This window comes from Zalophus californianus, chromosome 12 (assembly GCF_009762305.2).
Source record: "Zalophus californianus isolate mZalCal1 chromosome 12, mZalCal1.pri.v2, whole genome shotgun sequence".
NCBI lineage: Eukaryota > Metazoa > Chordata > Mammalia > Carnivora > Otariidae > Zalophus > Zalophus californianus.
The window spans coordinates 56,024,768-56,051,740 of record NC_045606.1 but is presented as its reverse complement, the minus strand read 5'-3'; the positions used below and the strand labels follow the sequence as shown (position 1 = coordinate 56,051,740).

General features: G+C 43.1%; 1 protein-coding gene across 9 annotated transcripts in view; it reads left to right on the top strand.

Annotated features, from left to right (window-relative positions):
• The window catches only part of OSBPL3 (oxysterol binding protein like 3), a 174,078-nt gene that overhangs the window by 53,512 nt on the left and 93,593 nt on the right, over nucleotides 1-26,973 (top strand). The window contains exon 1 of one of the 9 annotated variants that reach the window (XM_027573544.2): nucleotides 20,507-20,529. The exons of the other annotated variants lie outside the window; for them this stretch is intronic. The gene's annotated coding sequence lies outside the window, so the exon portion shown is untranslated. Of the gene's footprint in view, nucleotides 1-20,506; nucleotides 20,530-26,973 lie in introns of those variants that run through there. 9 annotated transcript variants of the gene reach the window in all.

Genomic DNA, 26,973 nt, shown 5'->3' with positions numbered 1-26,973 from the left:
CAGAGATTTCTTTCAGCAGTGTCTAAGACTAGAATTGAAGTCATATGAGTCCCCTTGAAATGAGTTCTAGACATAAGATGAAAGCAGCATTGCTTCTGAGTCAGAGATTCCCAAGAGCTTTCCCTTTAGGGTGCTTGAGGATTATTAAGTAACTTTTAGAACCCAAGGCACATTATGAAGAATCTAATTGAATAAAAATTCGATTTTTGTTTATTCAGGTTTTGTTTTGCTCAACAAAATAATGCCAATACTATTATTTATCACACTTTTGACTATATTACTTTCACATGGTGCATTTATTAGTTCATTCACCAAAAATTGATTGAGTCCCTATCAGATGATAGGTATTTTGCTTGACAGCAGGATATAAAGAAGAAAAAGAATGAGGTCTATCCTCCAGGAGCTTACAGGTCAGTAAGGAGACATGCAAACAAATACTTTATTGTGATAAATGTGATTGTCAGAATAAGGTGTGTGCAGGGGCAGCCTGGTGTGCGTCCGCCTGGGAATGTTAAGTCCATCTAGTCTAACTTGTCAGTTAAGGCCAGTGTTTCCTTATTGATTTTCTGTCTGGATGATCTAGCCATTGATGAAAGGGGGCATTAAAATCCCCTGTTATTATTGTATTGCTGCCTAAGAGAAGAAATAGGCAGCAATACGATAATAATTGTTAATATTTGCTCTCTGTATTTAGGTGCTCCTATGCTGGGTATATAACTATTTACACATATTATATCTCTTGTTAGATTGACCTCTTTATCATTATATAATGACCTTCCTTGTCTCTTATTATATATAGTCTTTGCCTAGTCTGTTTTGTCTGATGTAAGTGTAGCTGCTAAGTTTTCATTTCCATTTGCATGGAATATCTTTTTCCATTCCTTCACTTTCCGCCTGTGTGTGTCTTTACTTCTGAAGTGAGTCCTTTTTTTTTTTTTTTTTTAATCCATTCAGACACTCTGTGTCTTTGGAGAATTTAGTTCATTTACATTTAAAGTGATTATTGATAGGTATGCACTTATTGCCATTTTGCTAATTATTTTCTGGCTGTTTTGTATTTCCTTTGTTCCTCTATTCTTCTCTTGTTCTCGTCCTTTGTGGATTTGATGATTTTCTGTAGCGGTCTGTTTAGTTTCCTTTCTCTGTATCTTTTGTGTATCTGGAAATGTCAGGGAAGGATGGACAGAAAGCCTCATTGGAGCCACACCCTGGATGGTGGCTAATCTGCCAAACTCTCAATGAGGGCAGGGGTGGCTGGCTCAAAGGCTCAGAGATGGTTTGTGGGGATTCGCAAGTGGATGGGTGTTGTTGGAAGGTGAAATGTGAGGCTTGTGTGTAGTACCGAAGGCTTGAGACCTCCTCTCGTAAATTGGTAGTCCTCAATCCTGTGCATTTTAATTATCTGGAAAGATATTTATTTTAAAAACGTTCATACTCAGATCCCAGGACCATTGAATGAGAATCCTTGGGAAGAGGCCTGGAGCACGTTTGGTTTTTTAAGTGTCCACAGATGATTCTGATTTGCAGATTATCTATTATGTATAGGTAATGAGTATCTACTGGAGAAATGTGAACAGGGGCATGACATATTCAAACCAAGGACTGGAGAGCTTTTTATAAACTGGTGTCCATCTTGTAAACACTGTTTCTGTAGCTGCAGATAGATTACTATCATTTCCCTCAACTCAGAACATCCAGAGGGTCATTGTTCTAGACATAAAGAAATAACAGGGCTAGTTACCAATGCACACCAAGCCCTCTGATAGGAGTCCACCTAGTCATTGGGTCTGCCTCTTCACCGCACCAGGGCAAAATGGAAGGCTGATGAGGTTTTACTCTACAGCTATTTAAGGACCGTTTTAATGTAACAGAGTAAGTGTTATGTCTCTTTGACTCCAAGTGTTCCAGCCTGTCTTAAAAAGTGATCCGTGGAAGCCAAGACCTGTTATTCTACCCAACCTTTTCCGTGTCACAAATATGGGTCAGATCATGGCTGTGGGGTTGCACACGTGAAACCGGCCAGCTCTCTGAACTCTAACCACACTGAAGTGTAAAGGAGAAAGCCTGATTTAAACAGTAGAACCTCTCTGCCTGCTTTTCTCCTCTTCTGTGTAACCCAGTGATGCCCTTTGCTACAAACAGTGACAGATTTAAACAGTAGAACCTCTCTGCCTGCTTTTCTCCTCTTCTGTGTAACCCAGTGACGCCCTTTGCTACAAACAGTGACAGAGAAAGACAGTGAAATGTTCCCATGTGAATAGGAGCTGCTGAATGCAGTTTTAGCCCTAAGAAGATAGAGATTGCTCCTGAGCGGAAGTTTTCCTTCCTCAGGAATTGAACCTGAAAGAAAAGCCACTCTTGTAGAAATCATCTGACACCTTTCGGTACTTCTCACTTCAAGCAGGCCTGCCTACTGGCTTCTTGGGAAAAAGACAGTTTTTGTTACTAATTGAGAGGCCCAGCAAGGAGAAGTGTGGGAAATGTCTTGGGTTTTGGAATATTTGGGCTGGGATTGGGATATTACTTCTAGTCTTGAAAGGGCATCTGGCCACATATTATAATTGGTGGGCATCCTTTCTTGTGTTCCAAGACCTAGACAACAAATAAGAAAGGTCAGTATACTGATCTCAGCACCCTCCATCTACACATGCTTCTGGGATGCGTGTTGAAAGGGGTGACGGAGAGGGGTTTGTTATTGTAACGATAGGTCAGTGAAGAGCCTACCAGGAGAATTTTCCTTTCATCTCTTGGCTCCTTTTAATCAGACCTCATGCTCATATATATGGTATTTAAAACATTCAACTCTGTGGTCATACCATTTATTTAGCAATCTTTAATAACGTTTTTTGAATGTTAATTATATGTATAGGTCTACAGTGCTCTTACGTTGTAAGGACCCAAAGACGTATATAAAAATGATAAATTGCTATGCCTCCTCCCTTGTTCCCTTTGCATATATGTATGCATGCACATAAAGAAATGAAAAAAAAAAAGAGGACATTAATGACAGCCAAATAGAGCTGATTTGTGTTATCCCTAAAGAAGGGAAAACAAGCAACCAATCCAAGCCAGGACAAATCTGATTCCTGGGCAGAACCTTGAGTAGCACTGCTATGTGTCTAAATATTCGGGGGGTTGGGGGGGATCTTGTTAGACATGGAACAGTCTCCTGACCACTGGTGCGTTGGCAAGCCTCTCACATAGGCCTCAGGGCTGCAGATTAAGCTGGAGATCATGGACATCAGCAAAACATTTAAAAATGGAATAGCTGGGGTGCCTGGGTGGCACAGTTGGTTGAGTGCCCAACTTTTGATTTTGGCTGGGGTCGTGATCTTGGGTCGTGGGATTCAGCCCTGCCTTGGGCTCCACTATCCCCATTGGGGTCTACTTGGGATTCTCTCTCTCCCTCTGCCCCTCCTCCCGCTTGCATGCTCTCTCTCTCTCTCTCTCAATAAATAAATAAAATCTTTAAAAAAATAACAATTAAAAAAAATGGAATGGCTGCTTCAGAAAGTAAGAAGTTGCCCATCAGTGTGTCTGTACCAGTTAAACCCAGCCTTATCCAAGGTGGGCAGGCATTTCGGAAATGTGTAGTAAATAAATGTCCATGTGACAGCATTGGCAAGAAGCTTCACCTGGTTATTGGAGTCGGTAGTTCTATGTAGGAATCCAAAGTGGGACCATAGCAATAGGATAAGTCAAAGCTTGAGAAAAATACATGTGAAAGTGTGAGGGGATAGACTCTCACTATCCCCCCCCCCCCCCGTATTTTAAGTGATTAAACATATCATATTCTCATAAAAGTATTGAAAATACATTAATAAAGACGGGGGGAAAACCCCTTTGATTTGATATCCAAATGTAACCCCCATTGTCTCTTTGAGTGTTAACTATGATCTTTATTTTCAATATACATTTTTACATAGTTTTCTGCATTTATATTTAGCATGTTTCTTTTAACATGAACAGGTTACAGGTTACGTTCTTTGCAAATGATTTTAGAGGCAATATTATTCCTGATATGAAATAATATATTCTAGTCTTAACTTGCTTAACTTTTCCCCTACCGTTGGGCATGAAGGTTGTATCGACTTTTTCCCTATTATAAATATTGAGTAAAAGGGTAAGAGTATTTTATAACATTTGAATAACGATTGCTCAATAGGTTTCCCAAATATTTTTACTTATTGATACTGTAATCAACAATATGTGTCAAAATTTGCCAGTCCTTCCTCTTCTTGGGTATTGATATTTGAAATTACTTTTCTAACTGCACACGTGAAAAATAGAAGGTGCAACTGGGTCAGCTAAAGGGTTTTTTGTTTTTTTTTTTTTAAGATTTTTATTTATTTATTTATTTGACAGAAAGAGCGCACAAACAGGGGGAGTGGCAGGCGGAGGGAAAAGCAGGCTCCCCGCCAAGCAGGGAGCCCGATGCAGGGCTTGATCCCAGGACCCTGGGATCATGACCTGAGCCGAAGGCAGACGATTAACTGACTGAGCCCCCCAGGTGCCCTAAAGGAGGGTTTTGTTGGATCGCCGCAAGGGTCATCGTGCCCAGGGCAGGTGGCAGGAAGCACGGCTGAAATATGGCAGGGCCTCAGACATGGCAGCCATCCCCCCAAGTCTGTGTTCCCCCACCAGTTCACCCACTCCATGCAGCCTCTCTGTCTGATTTGTCTCTTTGTGGGCCTCTTACGTCACCCCGGCTGTGCCTTATGGCACATGTGTGTTGTCTGTCTTTCTGTGTCTCATTCTGCATTTCTGTGGTTGGCCTGTCTCTCTTTGTCTTCCAGCCCCTCTCTGTCTACCTACCCTGCTGTCCCATCCTCTCTACTTTCCCTGCACCTGGTTCAAAATAGCAACCCCGGCAGTCCCACGTTCTCCCAAGTTCAGTGTCACTAGATCAGTCTTGCTCCCTGTGTCTACCTTCCAAATTCTGGACAAAGAGAATCATGTTGGCTCAGGTTAGTCAGTATGGGTGGCTGCCCTTGGTTTGGGTCGCTCCAGTGGCCAGGGAGGGGCTGGTTCCCAGAGAGAAGGGTGCTGAAGAGAGGAGCCACTCTTACAGGTGCCGATAATAAGACTGTGGATAGTCCTGACACCACCTGCCCCCGTCAACCCCGTCACGCTGAGCTCCTCTCGGCAGAGAGAATTCAGTAAGCATGCCTTGGTGTTCTTTGTGGGCCTATTAAAGAAAGAGGATTAGTGCAGACCCTTTCTTGATAGTTTCCACCAATTGTGATAGATTACCTATCTTTTAGGATGAGATTTGCTGTCCCTGAAGTGAAGAAGAATTTGCTGGGTCGGCTCCATCTCCGACATTGTACGTGTGCAGGGTGGGCGGGTGAGGTGTACCGCAGAGTATCCCTGGTGGCCATACTTACAGGTTTGCCTTTTCTATTTCGTTTTTTCTGCTCCTCAAACTAACGCATCCTGCCTTTTCATTCATTTTTCTTTCCTTTTTTTTTTTCTTTACTTTCTGTGTTGACCCTAACATAAGCTCACTTCGTATTCAGAATTAAGGCTGGGGTTTTCTGCAAGGGGGACGATTCATCGCTCTCACCCTGAAAGCTCCAGGTCATCGCCAGCGTTGGCAGGTCCTGGCGGGTGTGCAGGAGACAGATCCCTGACCTGAAAACCTGACGGGGCTGAGGGGGTTAGCACCAATAGCAGGGTTAACGGTGAGGCTGTGAGTCAGAACCAGGTGGTCAGGCTAGAATGAGGTCAGACTGAAGAATGGGGGCTGAGCCGGCCAGGCAGGGTAAGTCAGAGGAGAGCCAGGAGGTGGTGGGAGAAGAGCCAGCAGGGTGGCCTGAGGCATCACACGCTTCCCAGTTCTCCTTTGGGGTTGCTGGAGTGAGCAATCCCGTTAAGACATCCTATTTCTTCAGTTGTTCGATGAGTGATACCTATTTGTGAAACCACATTTGAAAGGCATCAAGGGCATTCACTGAAAACTTGATTTCCCTCCCATCCTGGCCACTCAGCCACCCAATTCCCTGAGTGAGAACAGTTCTGTGGTTGAGGAAATTGAGGCACCAAGAGGCAGATTTCTCAAGACCACACTGTGGCAAGGGCAAGCCTGTCTTTCTACCACCCACGTTTGTGCTGCCCCGCTGCATCCCACTGCTTCGCACTGGAATTCTTTGTAACACATTTCAGACATTGCAGCATTTGAGGATAGTGATTATTATTTTTATAATTATCTGTTTTCCATTTCTTACCTATATGATATCTTTTCTGAGGCCAGGCCATTCCCTGTTAGTCCCTATTGCAGTGTATGTAAGTTATTCTAGGGTAGTTTCAAAATAAATATACACGCACGATACTAATGATGTCAAAGGTGCAGAGATTCCGTAGATGTCTTTGAGGTGACTGCTCTGTGCAGCCTCTCTGCTAGGTGTAGGACATAGTAGTAATGAAGAATGGAATCTTCATTGACTGTAGAGACATTTGAGAAGTTGCTGAAATTCACTACTTTCCATGTATCTTCTCTACAAAAATACATTTTTAAAAATTCAATATAGAGCGCCCGGGTGCCTCAGTCATTTAAACGTCGGACTCTTGATTTCAGATCAGGTCATGATCTCTCAGTGTCGTGAGATCGAGCCCCACATTGGTCTCCACACTCGGGGCAGAGTCTGCTTGTCCCGCTCCCTCCCCTTATTTGTGGGCCCACTCTCTCTCTCTCTCTCTCTCTCTCTCTCTCTCTCAAATAAATAAATAAATAAAAATCTTTTAAAAAATTCAGCAATATGACTTTCTATATGAATGTTATAATTCAACAAAGGTTTAAAAAATGTTGTAATGTGAATTCTTTGGTTTGCTTTCATTTCCAGATAAGCAGACATTTACTGAAATTAGAACTTTGTGGGGGACACGGCTCAGTTGGTTAAGTGTCCGACTCTTGATTTCTGCTCAGGTCATAATCTCAGGGTCATGAGATCGAACCCTATGTCGGTTCCTCGATGCATGTGGAGCCGGCTTAAGATTCTCTCCCTCTCCCTCTCCCTCTGCCCTCCCCCCCACCCGCTTACATGCGTGCTTTCTCTCTCTCTTAAAAAAAAACAAAAACAAAAACAAAAACAAACCAACTTCAGGAGAGTAGCAAAAAACCACGGACTCTCCCATCCTTAGAGGTCCTCGTGAAGAAGTATTCTTATGTCTGAATGCGAGTAGGGAGGGATTCCCACTGTGGACCATGGCCTGTATTTGTCCACCAGTTCAGAATACCTGGGGAATGATGGGATCAGAGCGTTCCCATCCTATTTTCTGATGCTGCAGTTGGGGTGCTGCCTCTCTGAGCTATATTCTGGAGTTGACCTGGACGGCATCGTCCTCCTATAAGTGCCATTGTCTCTTACTTTAAGTACATTGAGTAGGTCTCTCTGGGCTAGCTTGAGTCCATGATCACAAGCTAACAGATTTCTATGGAAAAATGTTTTGAGTTTGAAACAGCTGATTTATAACACCTTCTAGAACATAACCTCTCAAAAGTTGGAATTACCTGTGCTTGCTCAGTTTTATCCTGTTCTTTTATTGCAGACAATGAAATTCAGGTTTTTCATTAGCTCCGAGTGTTCTTTTGACTAGTGACGGGTTGGCTTGTGTGAATGTGCTTGTACACATATCTGTTTTAACTTACATGGTGGTTAAAGTCTTAGTAAACTTTTTTTTTTTTTTTAATGTGGGTCTGAATCTTTGCTAAATGTAAAACAGGAGTCCAGATCAAAGATCAACCAACCGTTTCAGAGCTTAAGAGTCGTTTTAACATCACATCCAGATTTGGCTTTCAGTTGTTCTGTAAGGGTTTTATTTAGACCGGATTGCTCGTAACTAGGCCCTCGGTGGTGGAAGCTGTTACTGCTACCCACATAGAAGAATGCCTCTGAGATCTTGGAGGGAGGACCCAGTGTTTCATTTCTGGGTATGATTGTCAGCAACCTCTCAGATGAGGAGGAGTGTCCACGATCTATTCATGATTTCTAGGATGACTAATGTGGCAGGCAGGTTGACAAGTCTTGTGACTTGTATTGTTTCCATGTGTTGAGGTTGCCCTTGACCTTTGACTTGGCTATTTCAGTCTTTCCTTTCCATGAGTTCACTAGAGCATATAGATTCAGAGGCTTTATGTAGACTGATTACATGTTGATGCTATATTGCTCATTTGGTTTTGTTTTTTTTAAGATTTATTTATTTGTGACAGAGAGAAAGAGAGAATGAGCAGGAGGGGCAGAGGGAGAGAGAATTTCAGGCCGACTCCACGCTGAGCATGGATCCCCACTCTGGGCTCGATCCCATGACTGAGATCATAACCTGAGCCAAAGTTAAGAGTCAGTCACTGAACCAGCTGTGCCGCCCAGGTGCCGCTGCTCATTTATTTTTAATTGAATATGCTGTTTTAAAACACTTTGAGAACACAGAATAGGTCTTTTCTGAATCTTAGGGCTAAATTCCAGGGTCACATCCAGTGTCACATTTGACTCAGCAAAAGTGGATTTACCTCATGCCAGTGGTTTTTGTGGGAGAAGATGGATAACTTATATATCTGATTCTATTTGATTCAAAGGTTATTTTTAGGAAGGGAAGATTTTTTTCATTGATATGTAATTTCACATACCATAAAATTTACCCTTTTAAAATGTATAAGTCAGTGATTTTTTTTTTTTTTTAAGTACATTCACAAAATTGTGTGACCGTCATCATCATCCAATTATGGTACATTTCTATCACCCCAAAAGGAATCCCATTCTTCCCCATTTTGCCTATCTTCAGGCCCTGGCAAACATCTTCTTTCTGTCTCTATAGATTTGCTTATTCTGGACATTTCATATAAATGGAATGATATGTGTGGCCTTTTTTAATCTCTCTTCCTTCACTTAGCATGTTTTCAAGGTTCATCCATGTTGTAGCATGAATCAATGTTTTATTCCTTTTTATAGGTGAATAATATTCCATTGTATGGTCTCTTAGTCCATTTGGGCTGCTATAACAAATTACCATAGACTGGTTGGCTTAAATAGTAAGCAAATATTTCTTTTAGTTCTAGAGTCTGGGAAATCCAAGATCATGGTGCTAGCAGATCTAGTGTCTGATGAGAGCCCACTTCCTGGCTGTCATCTTGCTGTATCTTCACATGGCTGACACAGAGGAAGCAAGGTTTTGTTTCCTGTTTTTTTATAAGGGCACTAATCTCACTCCTGAAGGTTCCACCCTCATACCATCACATTGGGGGTTAGGCTTCAATTTATGAATTTTGGGATGACAGCACAAACATTCAATCCATAATGTATAGCTATTCCACTTTTTGTTTATCCATTCAGCAGTTGATAGACATTTGAGTTTTTCTACTTTTTAACTTTTATGAATTATGCTGCTATGAACATTCTTGTACAAGTTTTTCTGTGAACATATGTTTTCAAGTCTCTTGGGTATATAACTAGGAGTGGAATTGCTGCCTCATATGGTAACTATGTTTAACATTTTGAGGAATCATTGGACTGTTTTCCGATGTATACATTCCCACCAAAATGTATGAGGGCTCCAGTTTCTCTGTATCCTTGCTTATCTGCCTGTTAATTTGCTTGTTGGTTTCTTTAGTTATTATCATAGTTGTGCTCGCTTTGGCAGCACATATATTTATTATCATAGCTATCCTAGGGGTTGTGAAGTGGTATTTTTTTGTATTTTTATTTGCATTTCTCATGATTAATGATGTTGAGTAAATTTTCATGTGCTTATTGACCATTTGTGTTTCTTCTTTGGAGAAGTATCTCTTCAGGTCCTTTGCCTACTTAAAAAATTGGGTTGTTTTTCATTGTTGAGTTGTAAGAATTCTTTATATATTCTGGATACTAGACCCATATCAGGTATAAGATTTTCAAATATTTTCTCCCATTCTTGGGAGACGTGGGCCTCAATCACATGACCCTGAGATCGTGACCTGAGCCAAAATCAGGAGTCGGACGCTCAACAGACTAAACCACCCAGGTGCACCTAAAAGTTTTTCTATTTTGATAAAGTCCATCTTACTATTTCTTTTTCTTTTATGGATTTTGCTTTAGGTGTCGTATCTAATAGACTATGATGTAATTCAAGGTCAGGAAATTTTATCCCTGTGTTTCCTTTAAGGATTTTATTAGTTTCAGCTTTTACATTTAGGTCTTTGGTTTATTTGGAGTAAATTTTTGTATATGGTACAAAGTTAGGGTCCAACTTTATCATACTTCTGCATGTGAATATCCACCTTTTTCAACACCATTTATAGAAAAGACTTTTCTTTCCCCCATTGAATTGTCCCGGCACCTTTGTTCAAAATGAATTGACCATATATGTGAGTTTAATTTCTGCATTCTCAATTCTATTCCCTTCATCTATATGTCTCTGTTTATGCTAGTATGCACTATTTTGATTCCTATAGCTTTGTAGTATGTTTTAAAATTGGGAAGTGTGATTCTTACAAATCTGTGAAGATTATTTTTTGATGTGATGTTGATGTCCACTCTTCTTCTACCTCATATGTTTTGACCTATCTTTCCTCCGCCGTCATAGAGTCATATTAGAAATGTTGCTTTGAAGCGACCATGAATTCCATTTCAGGTTGAACCTCACTATATTTGCATAAAAGGCGTGGTTTTGGAATCAGGCGTATTACAGAAGTTGGACTGCTAGCTCTGTCTGGGTTTCTTAACTGTAGAATGAAGCTTAAAACCTAAGTCAAAGGATAATTCTGGAAATTAAATAACATAACATATGTAAAAGCATCTAGCATGGTGTCTGGGAAATGACAGGTACGAAATAAATGTCTCTTGCCTTTCCCATACATTCTCACAGATGCAAGAAAACTTTCTTTGTGCCTTATTTGATCATTTTATTTTTTTTTTAAAGATTTTATTTATTTATTTGAGAGAAAGAGAGAGCGAACGAGCCAGGGGAGGGGCAGAGAAGCAGGCTCCCCGCTGAGCAGGGAGCCCCATGAGTTTTCTAGTCTATTGTAGTTTTGTTTGTAGTGCAGTGTTTGAGATTTTGCTCACTACTTTATCCCCACTGTCTAGAGTTGCCCCTGACCAATAGTAAGTGATCAATAAACATTTGTTAAGTAAATACTAAATGCCGATCCCATTTTCTTGTTTACTTGGCTTGGGTGAATATGTGTAAATTGCTTGAGCTATGTTTTTAAGTAAGCTTGCCTAAGGGTTGTGTGAGTACTTAATTTCTGAGATAATTTCCACAAGATTTCTTTTAGCATTTTGTCCAGTTAATTAAGAGTGCCTCTCTCTGGAGTGCTACTTCTTTTCTCCAAGTGATACTTTACTTCCCATTCAGATGTTTCCTCTTCGGGGCAATTTCGGACTGAGGTAGAAAGGATTGAGTCCGGGTATAAACTTTAGAATGCAAGAGGGGAATGGGAGTGGGGAAGTTGGGTTTGGGGGAAGATATGTGATAATGAGAGACCAGGGAGGGACTTTTAGGGGAAGGTTGGGTCAAACAGGGAACATGTTCCCAGTTTCTGAAACTTGCTTTTGGTTTTTATGTGATTATCATGGTTTCTCGTGGTTTCTCTAGACCAAGTCTAGACATAAAAGTGTAAGCAAAGAATAAGTGTTATTTACCGGTTGTTGTGAGCCTAATTTATAACCAAGAAGTGGTGCCTGTGCATGTTAAGCTACCATTTACATGATGGAAAAACCAACCTTTAAAGGTGAGAGTTCAAATAATTTCATGGGCTCAGGATAATTGAGTTTTAAAGCTAGATAGGATTGTCAGACTGAAGGACAATTGTTAAGTGTCACCTCAAAGAAGACATTCCATGGTTACATAGGTTTGGAATGGGTTCAACAAAATTAACAGATTTGGCATTTGTTTTAACTGCAGTACTTTTCAGAGCCTATAGTGTGCCGACATGCATTACACTGTGTCTTCGGTAGGGAAGGTAGGATCAGCAATCCCCAAGGTGACTGGTGTGTGGGGACTTATATTTCACTGCCACAGAGAACCCTGTGTGACTGGTATTTAGCAGAGCACTTTTTTTTTTTTTTAAGATTTTATTTATTTATTTGTCAGAGAGAGAACGAGAGAGTGCAGGCAGAGGGAGAAGCAGACTCCCTGCTGAGCAAGGAGCCCATGCAGGACTCGATCCCAGGACCCCGGGATCATGACCTGAGCTGAAGGCAGACACTTAACCGACTGAGCCACCCAGGTGTCCCTAGCAGAGCACATTTTGAATAATTATGATCTAGGGTAGCACCGTAATTTTTCAGACATGAACTCTGATTTTTGAATCTTTCTGAGTTGCTGTTTCTGGGATGTCATGCCTGCTGGTACACAGAAGCTGATTGTGTCTGTTGTGCTACTAAGAGACCTGTCCACAAAGTAAGTGCTTAAACTAGGAGCTATAATCAAACTCCTGAAACGCCCTGTATATGTATATGTAACTTACAAGATACTTTATCTTCCAATAGCTCCATATTTATTTATTTTTAATCTGTTAGGTGTATAGCTTGGTTTCTGTAGCGCCTAATAATCCCTGATCTAATGAGTTTGTAAAATTTGATTCCTGCAGCTTTTCTTCTGATACGTACTCCTTAAGGTAAAGGACGGGAAGAGGCAGCAGAAGGCCACAGACTTCCACGGAGTAAACAAAGCCCGGATGGCTACCGTGTTCTGAGTTGTCAGATAAGCGTGTTATGGCTGGAATGCATTCCTGGAGCCCTGGGCTAGAGCAGACTGTACCCAGCTACCAGTGTGGATATAGGCTAATCTGTTCCCTCATAGTTCTTTCAGCTTCCCTCCCTCCACCCAAACACTCCTTGCTTCCGAGTCTGATAGGGTTTATTTCTTTACCTTTCTTTAAAAGAGAGGGGGCAAAGGGGGGGTTTGGGGGGCAGAGAGAGAGTCGGAAGGGGACTTAGTGGTAGGGCTGCCTTCACTTCTGGTAAGCCCTGTGGGTCGGTGTGTCACCACTGTGGTGGAGCAGATGGGATGCTCGGTATCTGTAGGTCCCACTCATACCTCTAGTTTACAGTCCTAAACACCACTGCTGGCCTGATCTCCGGTCTTGGGGGTGGCTGCCTCACCCTGCTTGACACCTGTGGGGAGGCGGGATGCAGGCAGGTTCTCTCTCTGGGAGCCTACCGTGTTTCCAACGACGGAGACAAAAGCCAGAAACAAAGAAGGTTCAGAGAATGCAGAGAGGACCTGCTGAGGGTATTTTGAGTCACAATCTGAGGTTGGTGAGGTTGGGGAAATAAGCGAAGCAGGGATCAGGTGACCATATGAGGAAAACTGACTGTTCAAGTCAGCAAAGTAATTGCTTTTTCATCTTTTATATCAATGATATGTGTTCCTTATGTTTAAAAATCAAGCAAAGCAAAAAAAGTTCAAAAGAGAAATTAAAATATTACCCCAAAATCTCAACCAGAAAATAATCAGTGTTGACATTTATTTCAGGCTTGCCTGTATACCTCTAGTGAGAGAGACGGACAGATGGATGGACAGATAAATAACAGGCAGAAGTAATTGTATAAGATTGAGCTCAAACTAAATGGAGTTTTTTTTTTAAAGATTTTATTTATTTATTTGACAGAGACAGTGAGAGAGGGAACACAAGCAGGGGGAGTGGGAGAGGGAGAAGCAGGCTTCCCGCGGAGCAGAAGCCCGATGCGGGGCTCGATCCCAGAACCCTGGGATCATGACCTGAGCTGAAGGCAGACGCTTAACGACTGAGCCACCCAGGCACCCCAAATTAAACGGAGTTTTGTTTTTTTATTTTTTTTTTTAAAGATTTTATTTATTTATTTGACAGAGAGAGAGTGAGCACAAGTGGGGGAGGAGTAGAGGTAGAGGGAGAAGCAGGCTTCCCGCTGACCAGGGAGCCTGATGCGGGGCTCGATGCATGGACTCTGGGATCATGACCTGAGCTGAAGGCAGACACTTAACTGACTGAGGCACCCAGGCGCCCCTAAATGGAGTTTTTTTTTTTTTTTTTTAAGATTTTATTTATTTGACAGAGACACAGCGAGAAAAGGAACACAAGCAGGGGGAGTAGGAGAGGGAGAAGCAGGCTTTCCGCCCGAGCACGGAGCCTGATGCGGGGCTCAATCCCAGGACCCTGGGATCATGATCTGAGCCGAAGGCAGACGCTTAACGACTGAGCCACCCAGGCGCCCCCTAAATGGAGTTTTAAAAGTAAAATATTCTAGTTGATCTTACTTGAATTTAACAAAAGGGAAATAAATTGCCAATCTTCTGAAAAGTCATCTTTTATCTGAGGAGGGTTAGTTCTCTTAGTTGAGAAGAGAGATGAACATCTCCAACAATTTGGGATTCAGAATGAGTTGCGCATGCTCTAACAATACGATAATCTGACGCCTTTGCCCAGCATCCCTCCCCTGGTTTTAGATAGTTGTCACTTGTTTTATTTTTATTTTGTTGGGACTTATACTTTTAACCCTCACTAGCTGTAATTCCCCTGATTATTCCCCGACTGCTTCAGTCGTAATCAATGCATTGTTAACCATTGGTCTTTCTCCATGGCTTGGCCATTCTTGGTCATTTAATGTTTGGGGGGCTTCATTGTCATTAAGATTTTTTGGAAGAGGGCTTTTGGAAGTCATGTTTTCTGAGTGGTTTTATCTTTGGAAGCTGTGGCCTATTGCCTTTATTTTTGAAAGACAACCTTGCTATTGCCACATTGTCTTCTAAAGAGGTGCCGATTTATAGTCTACTAGCAATTTATGAGGATGCCTGTCATGAATTGGGAACTTTTAGGAATTTTTGGCAAACAGACACTGGTTAAGGCAAGCAGAAGAGGTTATTAAACTGGACGGTGGCTGAAATATAAGTTGGTAACACTTGCTCAGTGTTATGGAAACACTTGAATATTGGGAGACTTGGAGAGTGGCTATTTTCTCGGTAAACTTCTCATTTCCTTGCCACATTTACAGCTTTCATGCAGGCCAAATGATAGTTACTGGGCAGCTTTGTGGAGCTGTTTCTAGGACTTTGTAAATTGTGCAGGAACCCTTTTAAAAGGCTTCTCGCCTTCCCTCCCCACTCTGTGAAAAGGCACCTGGCTGGCCGAGAGTGGATTTTGTTGCCTTCTGAAGGGAGTAGAAAGTGGTAAATATTTTCATCTACCAAAAATATTGACATCTGATAATTATGTGAGCTAACATCTTTTTGTTCCAAAATATGATCTTTCCTATCACTGACTGTTGCCTTAAAACCAAGCAGCCATTATAAGCCATTCCTAAATGACTCACGACCTGTACACATCTTTTTGTAATGTTCCTACTGGATTATGAGTTGGAGGATCTGATCCTTTTAAAGACGCTCATCTCTGTGCTGACATAGTTTGAGGTACCTACTAGTTTAGGTTGGGCTTATTACTAGAATTCCCCACTGACCTAATATAGGAAACTAATAACCTGTCTCACCCTTTAATTCATTCTCAAACAATGGAGAGGATGGGAAAGAAAATTGCCCAGATGAGTTACTACATTTAAATTTTGGCCATCATCCTTTATGGTGACGCAGCTGTACGCCAGCCATTGACTCTTTCTAGTTGGTAAGGGTGAGAACATATCTGGAAGATTTCAGAAGGCAGGTATGTCTTGAAGGTGTTCTCACTTTGTGCCAAAGGAAAGCTGGGAGGAAATCAGGAGTTTAGAATGGTGCGCTAAAGCTGTGTTGTCTAATATGGCAGCTACCAGCCACATGGGACTGTGTACATTTAAATTATTCAAAGTTATTTTAAAAAAAGTTAAATAAAATTTAAAATTCAGTTTCTTAGTTGCACCGGCCATATTTCAAGTGCTCACTGGCCACCACATGTGGTGAAGAGGCCTTGGAATCAGACAGCACTGAAGATTCTGTTGGACAGCTCTGGTTTCTATGCTGGTCATGATGTCATGATTATCCAGGGCTCATTACAGCCCAAATGAGTTGGTCTCCTGGCTTTTTTCCCTCCCTCCCTCTGCTTTCAGTCATTCTTCAGCTCCAACTCAGATGATGAGGCACTGTTCTCCTTATTACCTTGTTGGCACCTTCTGGTCTCTGAGCACAAATAGCCTCCTAGGAACCCTGTGTGTGGCCCAGATTAGATCTTTGCATGGCAAAGTCAACTAGACAATGGTCTGGCCAAGGCCCAAGAGCTAGTCAGTGTTCTTACCAAAGGATTCAATGGGGCTTGGGATTTTGACTCTTTTTTTTAAAGATTTATTTACCCATTAGAGAGAGAGAGAGAGAGGAGGGGCTGAGAGAGAGGGAGAGAGAATCTCAAGTAGACCCCCCGCTGAGTGTGGAGCCTAATGCAGGACTCAGTCCCACGACTTGGAGACCACGACCTGAGCCAAAACCATGCGTCAGACACTCAACCAACTGAGCCACCCAGGTGCCACTTTAATTTAACAACAAAACTGCTCAGCATCTTGAGAGAGATGCAGCATCAGGTGGAAGCTGTGTTACCTTTTTTTTTTAAATAATTTATTCTGCCCTCATTTTTTTTTTTTAATCTTTATTTATTTGACAGAGAGAGACAGCGAGAGAGGGAACACTAGCGGGGGGAGTGGGAGAGGGAGAAGCAGGCTCCCCGTGGAGCAGGGAGCCCGACGTGGGGCTCGATCCCAGGACCCTGGGATCATGACCCGAGCCAAAGGCAGACACCCAACGACCGAGCCACCCAGGCGCCCCTGTGTTGCCATTTCTAACGTAGCCTTGGAAGTCACACAGTGGGGTGGTTTTGGCCATAATGACAGGCCCACTCAGGTTCAAGGGAAGGAAACAGAGACCCCACCAATCCGTGGAGAGTGTTTTGGGGGATGAGATGTATATTGGTGTCATCATCTTTGAAAAATATGCTTCCACATCCAGTAATGATGAATCAGAATTGGCATCAGCTCTCTCTAAGCCTTGAGATCTGACCTGTGTCTAGAAACTGGCACGTCTCCTTTTCAGGAGAGGATTGTCATGCTCTGTACTGGAGCGCCTCTGCCTTGGGTATGAGGGTGGGGGGGGGGTTGCCATTTGCACAGCACTGGGACTTCTTTGATGAGAGATGCTGTCTGAATACAAAATAGGATATTGAAACCCCCTCCGTGTGCTCACCTCCCTGACTCAGCCTAGGTCTGCAGTGAATGCACATCACTGGGGAATTCAGAGTGAAGAGCAGGGTTCTGGCTGCTGACCATTTCTAAAATTAATTTGATGGAATCCAGCTAGAGTTTTGATACATTATTTACATCTCACGTTCTGACTCTGGTTTTCTTGTAATTTCTATTACTTATTACTTTTATAGTGCTCTCAGAAGATGCAGTCTTCTAAACAGGATCCGTCCAGACTTACATTTTTACATTTGATAAATGGGGATAGTTAAGAATATTTCTTTTTCTGTTTCTAGATTAAAATAAGTTCTAGTAAAAATCTAGTAACTAGTGTACAGGGGAGGGGACACACAGGTCATCCATTTGATAAATGACCTGCCACATGCCAGGTTCTGTGCCCATTGTAGGCAATTTAAAAAACAGAACCAAAGAAGAATAAGATGCAGCCTTCAAATTGCTTCTGATGTATACCCTACTGGAGAGAAAAAATAACCACAGCATTGACATCAGTTACAGAGGTACTCTCATGTTTTTCTTCCCTTTTTAGCTCTAGTCTCCTGATATCCACCCGTTTTTAAAAATCTCTTCTTGCTACCTTTTCCTTCCAATTCTCCTTATAATTTTGTTCTGCTTGCACAGTTTAAAAGTGTTGTGTGTTCATTTTCTTGAAACAGTCCTTCCCGTAGGAGTGAGTAAAACTTCCTGTGTCGCTTTCTCTCCCTACCTACATTCACTAAATTAGTGAATTCTTGCTTTCTTTCGAGCCTCTTAAAACGCCTTGTTTATTACTGCCCCTGCAATTCTGGAAGGACACCCCCAAACTGTATCTCGAGAAATTCGTTTGATAGAATTTTTTTTCAGCTTAGATTCTCCGTCCTTGCATTTTTTTTTTTGGTTAGATGCCCAAAGGAACTTCAAGTGTGCACATCTGATACATTAGCCACTGGGTATTTAGTTTCTTGTTATTTGAGAAGGTTCAGGTAGCTCTTCTGGAGCATCGTTCATGTTTACATTTAGCTTCCTGTTTACATTTCTGAAAAGACAATTAGTAGATTTTTACAGAAGATAGAGAAGTTTTTAAAATTTGCATTCACATTTCACAGTGTCTCGGTTGATAGCCTTTTTTATGTAAGTACTGAAACACAGCCTATGGTTGCCACTTGTTAAAACTCTACCCTGCTTCCACCAGCAGTTGTCAGTTAAGGATGGATAACAACACCCACTGATAAAATTCAAACCACAAGATGTTATTTTAAGTTCTTGGGTGGCACGCTGTCTTCTTACCCTTTAAACTGCTAAGTCACATCCTGCTTTGCATTTTAATTTGCTATAAATTAGATGCAGTAGACGTAGATCTGGTGTTAGATACTAAAAGGAAATTTAATGCCAAAATAAAAGGAGGCCGTTTTCTGTGGAGTTAAGTCTTGCTATAATTTCTGGAGGCCAGATTTAGGGCAGTGGTTCTCAACCCTCATGGTGCATCAGAATCACCTGGGGAGCTTTTCCAGTGCCTTGCCCCGGGGGCCTGGGCCCCATCTCAGAGCGCCTGGATGAATGGGTTTGGAGTGGGGCCAGACTGGTATTTTACAGAAGCTCCCCAGGGTGACCCTGTCCTGCAGCCAGGTGCCCTCATGCAATATTTCTCAAGCCTGGCTGGATGATGGGATCACCCTGGGAAGCTTCTCCCCACAGGCCACCTCTTTCAAGCTTTTGCTCACAACTCCAGCCCCATTGAGCTCTTCCCTGTGACTGCCCACAACCCCAACTAGCTATCCCACCGTGACCTGGGTTCTGGCTTGTTTCATCTACAGACTGCTTATCTCCTTGATCAGAGTGGTTTCCTCCTTGCATTAAGCTTTGGTCACTTAGTTTCCATCCTTTAGGGATTAGCACTGGATGCTTAGTGGGTACTTTATAGATGTATATTGACTTGAATTTTCATCAATGTAGTCATTCTCCTTTGGCTTCTTGCATTTTCATTATCACTTTCTTTCTTAGCCCACATTTGTCCATAAGTGTTTCTCCCTGTTGAGAAACTGCAGGGCAAGTCAGGGTGACTAAACTCAGGAGGAGGAAATCCACCAGCCCGTTGCTGGTTTTGCGGTTCAGGCCTGGAGGGATTGACCTGTGGACTCCTCCTTCTCCAATCAGAACACTCAGTCATCCTGTTCTCCAGTGGCTCTTGGGACCACGTGTGTGGCAAAGGCAACATGAACGGGGCTGTCCTGCTGCAGAGAGCGAACATGCTCAGAGGAACGGATCTCTATGGAAAGCCTACTGAAGAATATGGGAGAATATTTCTTTTTCTGTTTCTAGATTAAAATAAGTTCTAGTAAAAATCTAGTAACTAGTGTATGGGGGAGGGGACACACAGGTCATCCATTTGATAAATAACCTTCATTCCAGGAGAATATGCCCCGAGAACTGGAAAACAGTAGCTTTCTGTACTTTGTCGAACCACGAGGATTCTCGCTGCCAGTGTTTCAGGGGCTCCGGTTTCTGGCCCAGGAAGCTGACCAGGGGAGGGGTGGTTGACACCTTCCTGTTGAGGGGTACGGTGGTTACCAGGATTCCTAATTTTAAGGCATGCTGCCTTCTTAGGGCATACATTATTGGCACTACAGCTCCATAACTGACAGACCCCCAAATTAAGTGTTTTTTTTTTTTTTTAACAAGATTGAAGTTTATTTCTCTCTCATGTAACTGTCTGGACACAGTTATTCCTGAGCTAGCACAGTAACACTACTCTCTTCAACCAATGGCTTTCATTTCTGGATCCACTTGTCAGCATCTCTCCGCCCTCAGGAAAGGACAGAGTTACACGTGTGCATCTCTTGTTAGTATAGCATCCACGGCACCTCACTGGCAGAACTTAGTCATCCCCCACCCCCAGCCCACCATGAAGCTGTAAGGATGGCTGGAAATGTAGCTTCTGATTGGATGAACTTGTGCCCAACTACAACTTGAGGGTTCTCTTATGAAAGAAAAGGAGACTGGATATTGGTGAACCATAAGCCAAGGGATGCATAATAATCTGCCAAAATATGAGATCTACTGACTGTCACCCCTGTTCATTGGTTTGGTTAAAAATACATTAAACTGTCAAAAGGAACCTCAAAGGTGTTTCTAGTGCTATATAAAATCGTGGTAGGACACCAAAGGTCTCCAGCGGACCATGTCGTTTTTCTACCTTTCAGGGGAAGGGAGCCATGAGTTGGAAGAGGATGTGGAAAGTGGACATATAACCATAGCACGGGTGGTATTGACAGATGGGTTTGGTTTGCGGGGCAGCCTCTTGGCATCTTTGCAAACAAGCATGTTGGCAAGAAATTCAGCAACCTGGTCAAGAGAGTTCAACTGAAATTTAATGGCAAGGAAGAAACCTTAGGACCTGATTGGATGGAGAAGAGTAGGCATCATGGAGGTAAGAGCGCTAACAGAGGAGAACTTTAGTAATTCACGTGGACACCTTGGGAAGCAGTGTGGTTATGTGTGATCTGCCATAGTGCAGCCTGTGAGGATGAAGCAAAGTAGACACGAAACATGAAAACTTGGGCACAGATAGGATCGTCTGGTCATCTCACCTAGAAGGTGAGGGTGGTTCTCATGGCTAAAATATGATTCTAGAAGGGCATATTTTGCTTTAAAGAAGCAAACCTACAAAAATCCAGACCTTAAGGGTGAATTGCTGGGTAAGGGGGGAAATAGCCACGGAAAGGTTGTCGTTAGTAGGTTCGATATTATGGATTGTTGGACAGAGGTTATAGATGATGCTTTCTCCCCAGAGACTATAGACATAGGGTGGCTGCCAGACGTGCTGATAAAAGCACCACAAGTCTCGTTTTCCTAATATCTGATAAACTCTTGGCTTGTTTTGCTGACCATTTAATTTTTAAGACTGAGAAAATAATGCAGGGATTGACATCTCTGGATTTCTTTCTGATCCAACAAAGAAGCATTGACCAGTGATATAAAGTGACAGGAACCAGGTGGTGAAATCCCTAAAGAAGCGTGCTTTGGGCCTAGCCATGTACTCTAGAAACATTTCAACATTTGGGACAAAAGAGAGAAATGATCTCTTTTGGGGCCAAAGACAGAATGGTAAGGAGACCTCAAAAAGAAGGGATAGCTAGAATGTTCTGAAACTCATATCAGTCTGGCTCAACAATCACGATTATTACTGCTACCAGTCTTCATAAGTTTGCTTTCCCACAGAATATAAAGATGAGACAAATGCAGTCCTCCACTTAGATGTAGACCTAACATCAGTGGTCAGTGTATAAAGAGTGAGTCAATTATAGGAAACAGAAGACAGACTTTCAGAGAGCACAAAAGTGAAGCAGGGGTTCAAAAGAGACATAAAACCGGGGGTGGGGGTGGTTTCAGAAAAGGTTTAATGGAGAAGATGACATTTGAAGCGCTCTTTGAAGCGTGGAGGACATTTCCACAGATGGAGGAGAGAACGTGGGTTCCAGGGTGCTTCACAGAGAGAAACCAGCAAAGATCAATGCAGAGTGGGGTAATTGCAGGTATATTCTATCCCCTAGAATATAGGGTGTGCTATGTGAGCTTTTGGAGATGAGGTGTGAGTGATAACAGCTAAAGTATAATGGAGTGATGCTGGCCGGGTACTGTGTCGAGTGCTTTCCGTGCCTTATTTCAGTCTGTCCTCACAAAAGCTTAATACTATCATTTTCTTTTCGGATGAGGCACGACTCAGAAATTTAGTAACACACAGTGAGTGGTAGGTAGAGCTGGAGTCCAAAGCCAGCTAAATTTAACTGAAATGTGAAGGGCTTAGGACTTTTAACTTAGTTCCATGACCAGTGGGAATTTTGAGCCGAGGAGAGACACTGGAATCTTTTGGGGAAGGTGAGTTGGGCAAGGGGAAAGTAAGGTAGATTGAAGTGATGGGAGAAACCTTCAGTGGGGGTCTGGGGTGGACTGGTTCTTGTGAGAACAGGAGAATGGAAAACTAGTTGGGGGTGCCGAGGTGAGGGTCAGGTCAGAGCTGGAATCTACAGTATTGAGAGATCTGGGCGAGGGGGTTGGGGTGGACTATGAAATGGTGGGTGTCCTGGAGTCAGGGAACGCAGCCCAGGTGTCAGCATGAGGGAGTGATGAGCTTGCACTTGAAGTAAGCAGTAAACTTCATGTTCCAGTGATAAATCCAGGCTATGGTCTGGAGGAGGGTAAAGATTGTAGAATGGGTAGACAGCTGCCTTACTAAAGTCAGGGGCATGGGTGAGATGATCAAGAGCTAAAGCTCATAGAAAAAAGTGGATGAAGGACAAGACTTTAGTAAATGCCTGTGTGCCTGGGAGAGAAAAAGAGGAGCCAGCAAGCCACACATGGAAGAGGAACGAATTAAGGAGAGAAATGAAATGAGAGAAAAGACCATTCTGTCTTTGGCCCCAAAAGAGATCATTTCTCTCTTTCTTATACATGCTAGAATAAAGTCTGCAGACCTCCTGTCAGGAATGAGCTGAGGCTTTCAAAAAATGTTGAAAAGCTACAGAACAGCTTTTCAAACATATATCCAGAGCCAGATGAACAAATGAAAGTAAACTTGGGTGTGGAAACTTTCTCTTCACGAAACATCAGGAGTGAAAAGAATTATTCCAATTCCACTTTTTGTCCCCCTCTAAATCTATTTTCTAAAGGAGAAGTACTAACTGAAAAGAATTGAATACGCACAAGAGAAGGGGAAATTGGAACCCAAGACAGGGGAAGGGATCGGAAACCGGTACCTAGCTCTGTGAAATGGGTCCTGGGGATCGGTGCAGACCAAAACACACCAGGGGACTGAGTTACTTCAGTCTTCACAGAGCCTTTGAGAGTGGACTGTGCTGGATAAAAGAGAAGGCGATGGGTTCTCAGTGGGTAGATGCTGTCAAGATTAGTATGGAAAAAAAGGAAATTTCTGAAAACTCTAAAGCAGGGGTTCTCAATCCTGGCTGCACACTGGAATCTACTGGGGAGCTTTTACCAAGCTATTGCTGCCCACGTCCTATCCCCAAATTTCTGATAAATGGCTGTAAGGTCTTTATACCACCCCTTAGGACATTCCGACAAGCACCCGGGGGTAAGAGTCACAACTGCATACCGATGAGTTTCGTCCATCCACTGCAGAATTCTTTAATGCAGTATTACAAAGCAGGTGAACAGTATACATTTAGAAAAGGAGTTAAGACGAGACAGGCTGGATTATTCTAGTTTGCCCTTGTGGTTAGGTTAGTGGATCGTAAAAATGAATCAAGAATTAAGAACATCACTGATAGAGTAGATCTTATTTCTACCAGCTGACACCTGAGGATTGGGTCGTCCTCGGCTCAGGAACTCGTCTTGGGAGAGACAGGATGGAGCAGTCGGTGAGATCTACAACCTTGGGCGCCACGGGGAGGGGGAATGGTGAGAATATGGCACTGCTGAGGAGGACACAGCCTGATGAGGTCGCACCAGCCGCAAAAGCCTTTATCCGGAGGGAAGTCGGCAGTTAGGAGCAGGGGGGGTAAGTGCCAAGAGTGGAGCCCATGTGACCAGGAGTAGGGAATCTGCACAGGTGCAAAGCCCTGGGCACCAGGGCGGCCAGCTGGTATTGCCAGACAAGAGAGTTTTTGGGTAGCAGGCTCCTTTCCCACGTTCTTAAGGAGGATGTCAGACTTCTCCAAGTGTATTGGAAGTACTCACTAAAGTATCTGTCTTGTGATATCCTTGTGAACGAGGTGGAAAACTAAGGTCTGAGTCAAGAGCTTCTTTTCTGGTAAAGGATAGGACTCATCTAGGTGTATGACGTGGAATTTTCATAATAATCATTTGGGCAAAAAATCATAATCATTAGGAAATTACCTCTACCTCCTTCCCCATGTCTGCGTGCAAGTGCTCTGTCCTAGAAAGCCTGCCATCTTGGGGCCGTCCTCCTGTACCCTCAGAAAGGCTAGTGTGAGCAGCTGTGGCCACTGGGACCTCCCCCAGTCGTCCGGTCCTTTTCCTTTCTTCACCGACAGGTACCCTTGATAGGCTGCTCTCCGACTCTGTGAGCTGTTTGTGTGGCTGGCCCTCCCTCCCCCTCTCGCTTTTCCAAGCATCTCTGAGGCATGTGGATAGTCAGGCGGAGGCTGGGGCTCCCCCACAGGATAACATGGGGCCATCCTGGGGGGCTGAGGAGAAAACTGCCCACTCTCAGGACGGCTTGCCAATAGCAGTTTGTATAACTTTCTAGCTAAAAAACAAACACATTTTTTAAAATATAAATGTCTTATTTCATAAAGTATTTGAAGTGGTTCCCAAGAATACACACATTCTCCAGGCAAATAGGTGGGTAGTTGAGAGAATTAGAGCACAGTGACAATAAGGTAAGCCAGGCACACGGAAAGGCTCATCTTCACTCCGGTGGTTCTCTGTCCCTCCTGGCACCCCAAACAAAGAGGGACACATTCTCATATATAAATTCCTGGGTCCAATACTGAGAACACGCCAGTCATTTAGGAGTGGCACTCCGATCCTGAGACCTGGCTATTTTCCTGTCAAGGTCCTTTAAAGAAACCCTGGTGCACGTTGGTATGGCCATTTGGAGGAGCAGTTTGGAATACCCAGCAAAACTAGAACTAGTTCTACCTTAAGCTACAGTCGTTCCGTGTGTTTTAGAAAATCACACCGCAGCCTCACAAGGAGCAGACCTTGCAGCTCTGTTTTTAAGAGCAAAGAATCAGAGATGACCTAAAGGAAGAATAAGTTAAACAAGGCATAGTCATACCACGAAACAGTGTGACACGAATGAGCTAGAGTGTATGTGTAATGATTACAAGTGAAAATCAGCCAGCTGCAGAAAGAAATGTATGGTATTGCCCTATTTATCGGGCACAAGTTTTTAAAAGCCAGAAGAGTAGATACAGAATATTGTATAAATAAGGATGGAGACCTATTAAGGCTGGGTGGTAGGAATGTGGATATTTGCAAATATCCTTTTTATTTTTCTGATTCCAAGAGAAAAGCAGCCTCTGTGATGTTGTGCGCGAGAGTGACCTCAGCCACCATACACTGGCTAGCTCATTGAGAGGTGACTGCCCCCCGTCACCTTTTGTAGGCTTTTGTATGCATTAACTCACCTAATCACCTCAACAACCCCTTTGGGGAGATCCTTTCATTATTTCCATTTGTCACACGGAACACTGAGGATCTAGAGAGGCTAAAAATTTGCTGAAAGCCACTTAGTAAGGCTGGCTTTGGACCCAGGCGGTTTGAATCCAGAGCTCATGGCTTTAATTACTACACCACTCTGTAAAACCCCCCAGGATCATCGGGTGGGTTGGTTTATTTTTGTGTATATGATCTCTCTTACTGTAGGTGAAGGGCATGACCTAGAGGGCAGTGCAGGCAAAGTCATTCTTCAGAGGTGAGAACAGTCCAGTTTGACCAACTTCTCCATCTGATGATCTGCTTTGAGCTACGTTGCACGCATTATGTTATCTTTCTAGATCATTACTGATGCCCCTCCACCCTGGATCCGCATCAGAATCACCTGTGGAGGTTTTTAGGAATTTCAAAGCCTGGCCCTACCACGAATTCCACCATACCAGATCATGGGTAGGGCCTGGTCATCAGCGTTTTTAAAAGCTCCCCACATAAATCTGATGTGTAGTCAGAGTTGAGATCCACTGCTCTCCAGAGTCTGGACAGTACAACATTCAGGATTATGATATTTGGCACGAGCCTGCAGGGTGGATATTTTGTGTTGAGGATCAAGGACAGATCCATATATGGTGACTCTTGTGATCAGACTGCAGTTAATGTCTCATGAAATTCAGGAAAAGGGAATGCATGGATCTCCACTGACCCCACCACATCCACTTGGGCCTTTGCAAGATAGGATCTGTCTGTCCCACTAATGTCTTCTAGTTTTCTGGAGGGTGGAGAAAATTTGCCATGGTGATTAAGCATGGGAGTGGGGACTGGAAGCACATGGATCTGGTATTTGCCATCCCTGGCTTAAAGGAATCGTTAGGCAACAGGACAGAATCTTCCTCAGAGGAGAACTCGGGGTCTATTCTAGTCCTGGACAAAAGAGAGTTTTGGCTTCCTATCTACTCTGCTACATCACAGATAAACAAATAGCAGGACTGGCTCCGGGTAAGATAAGAGGGGTTAAGAATGACTGGCCCAGGGACACCTGGGTGGCTCAGTTGGTTAAGCGTCTGCCTTCGGCTCAGTTCATGATCCCAGGGTCCTGGGATCAAGCCCCACATCAGACTCCTGGCTCAGCGGGGAGCCTGCTTCTCCCTCTACATGTCCCTGCTTGTGCTCTCTCTTTCTCTCTCTGTTTCTCTGTCTCTGACAAATAAATAAATAAAATCTTTAAAAAAAAAAAAAAAAAGAATGACTGGCTCCATCATACACAAAATCCCGTGGGGGAATGTGTCACATGTACAGGATATCAGGCCCATTCCCAGATATTCTGATTCAGTCCATCTAAAGTGGAGCTTCCAAAATCTGCATTTTAAACAAGAATCCGGGAGACTTTGAAGAAGGTGGATCTGGACACTTTGAGAAATTGGCCATGACTGTACAGTTAGGGGGATTACTGTGCGTGGGTTGGCAAATTTGAACCCAGAAATGCCAGTGAAGAGATAAGTTAGCATCAAGCCATGGAGAGGATTTCAGTACCCTTGTGCTCTTAGTAAATCTTCCAGTATAATTTGTTAGATGAGGACAGAATTCACAAGCCTAGGCAATCTGAATGCCTCCACAAAGGAAAAGCCGGCCAAGGCCACTGAATGGCAATTGGTCTCCAGAAATGTCTCGACAGACTGGAATCAGGGGTCAAAACTGATGTGAGGAAAAACAATAATAATAAAAAAAAAATAGGCAA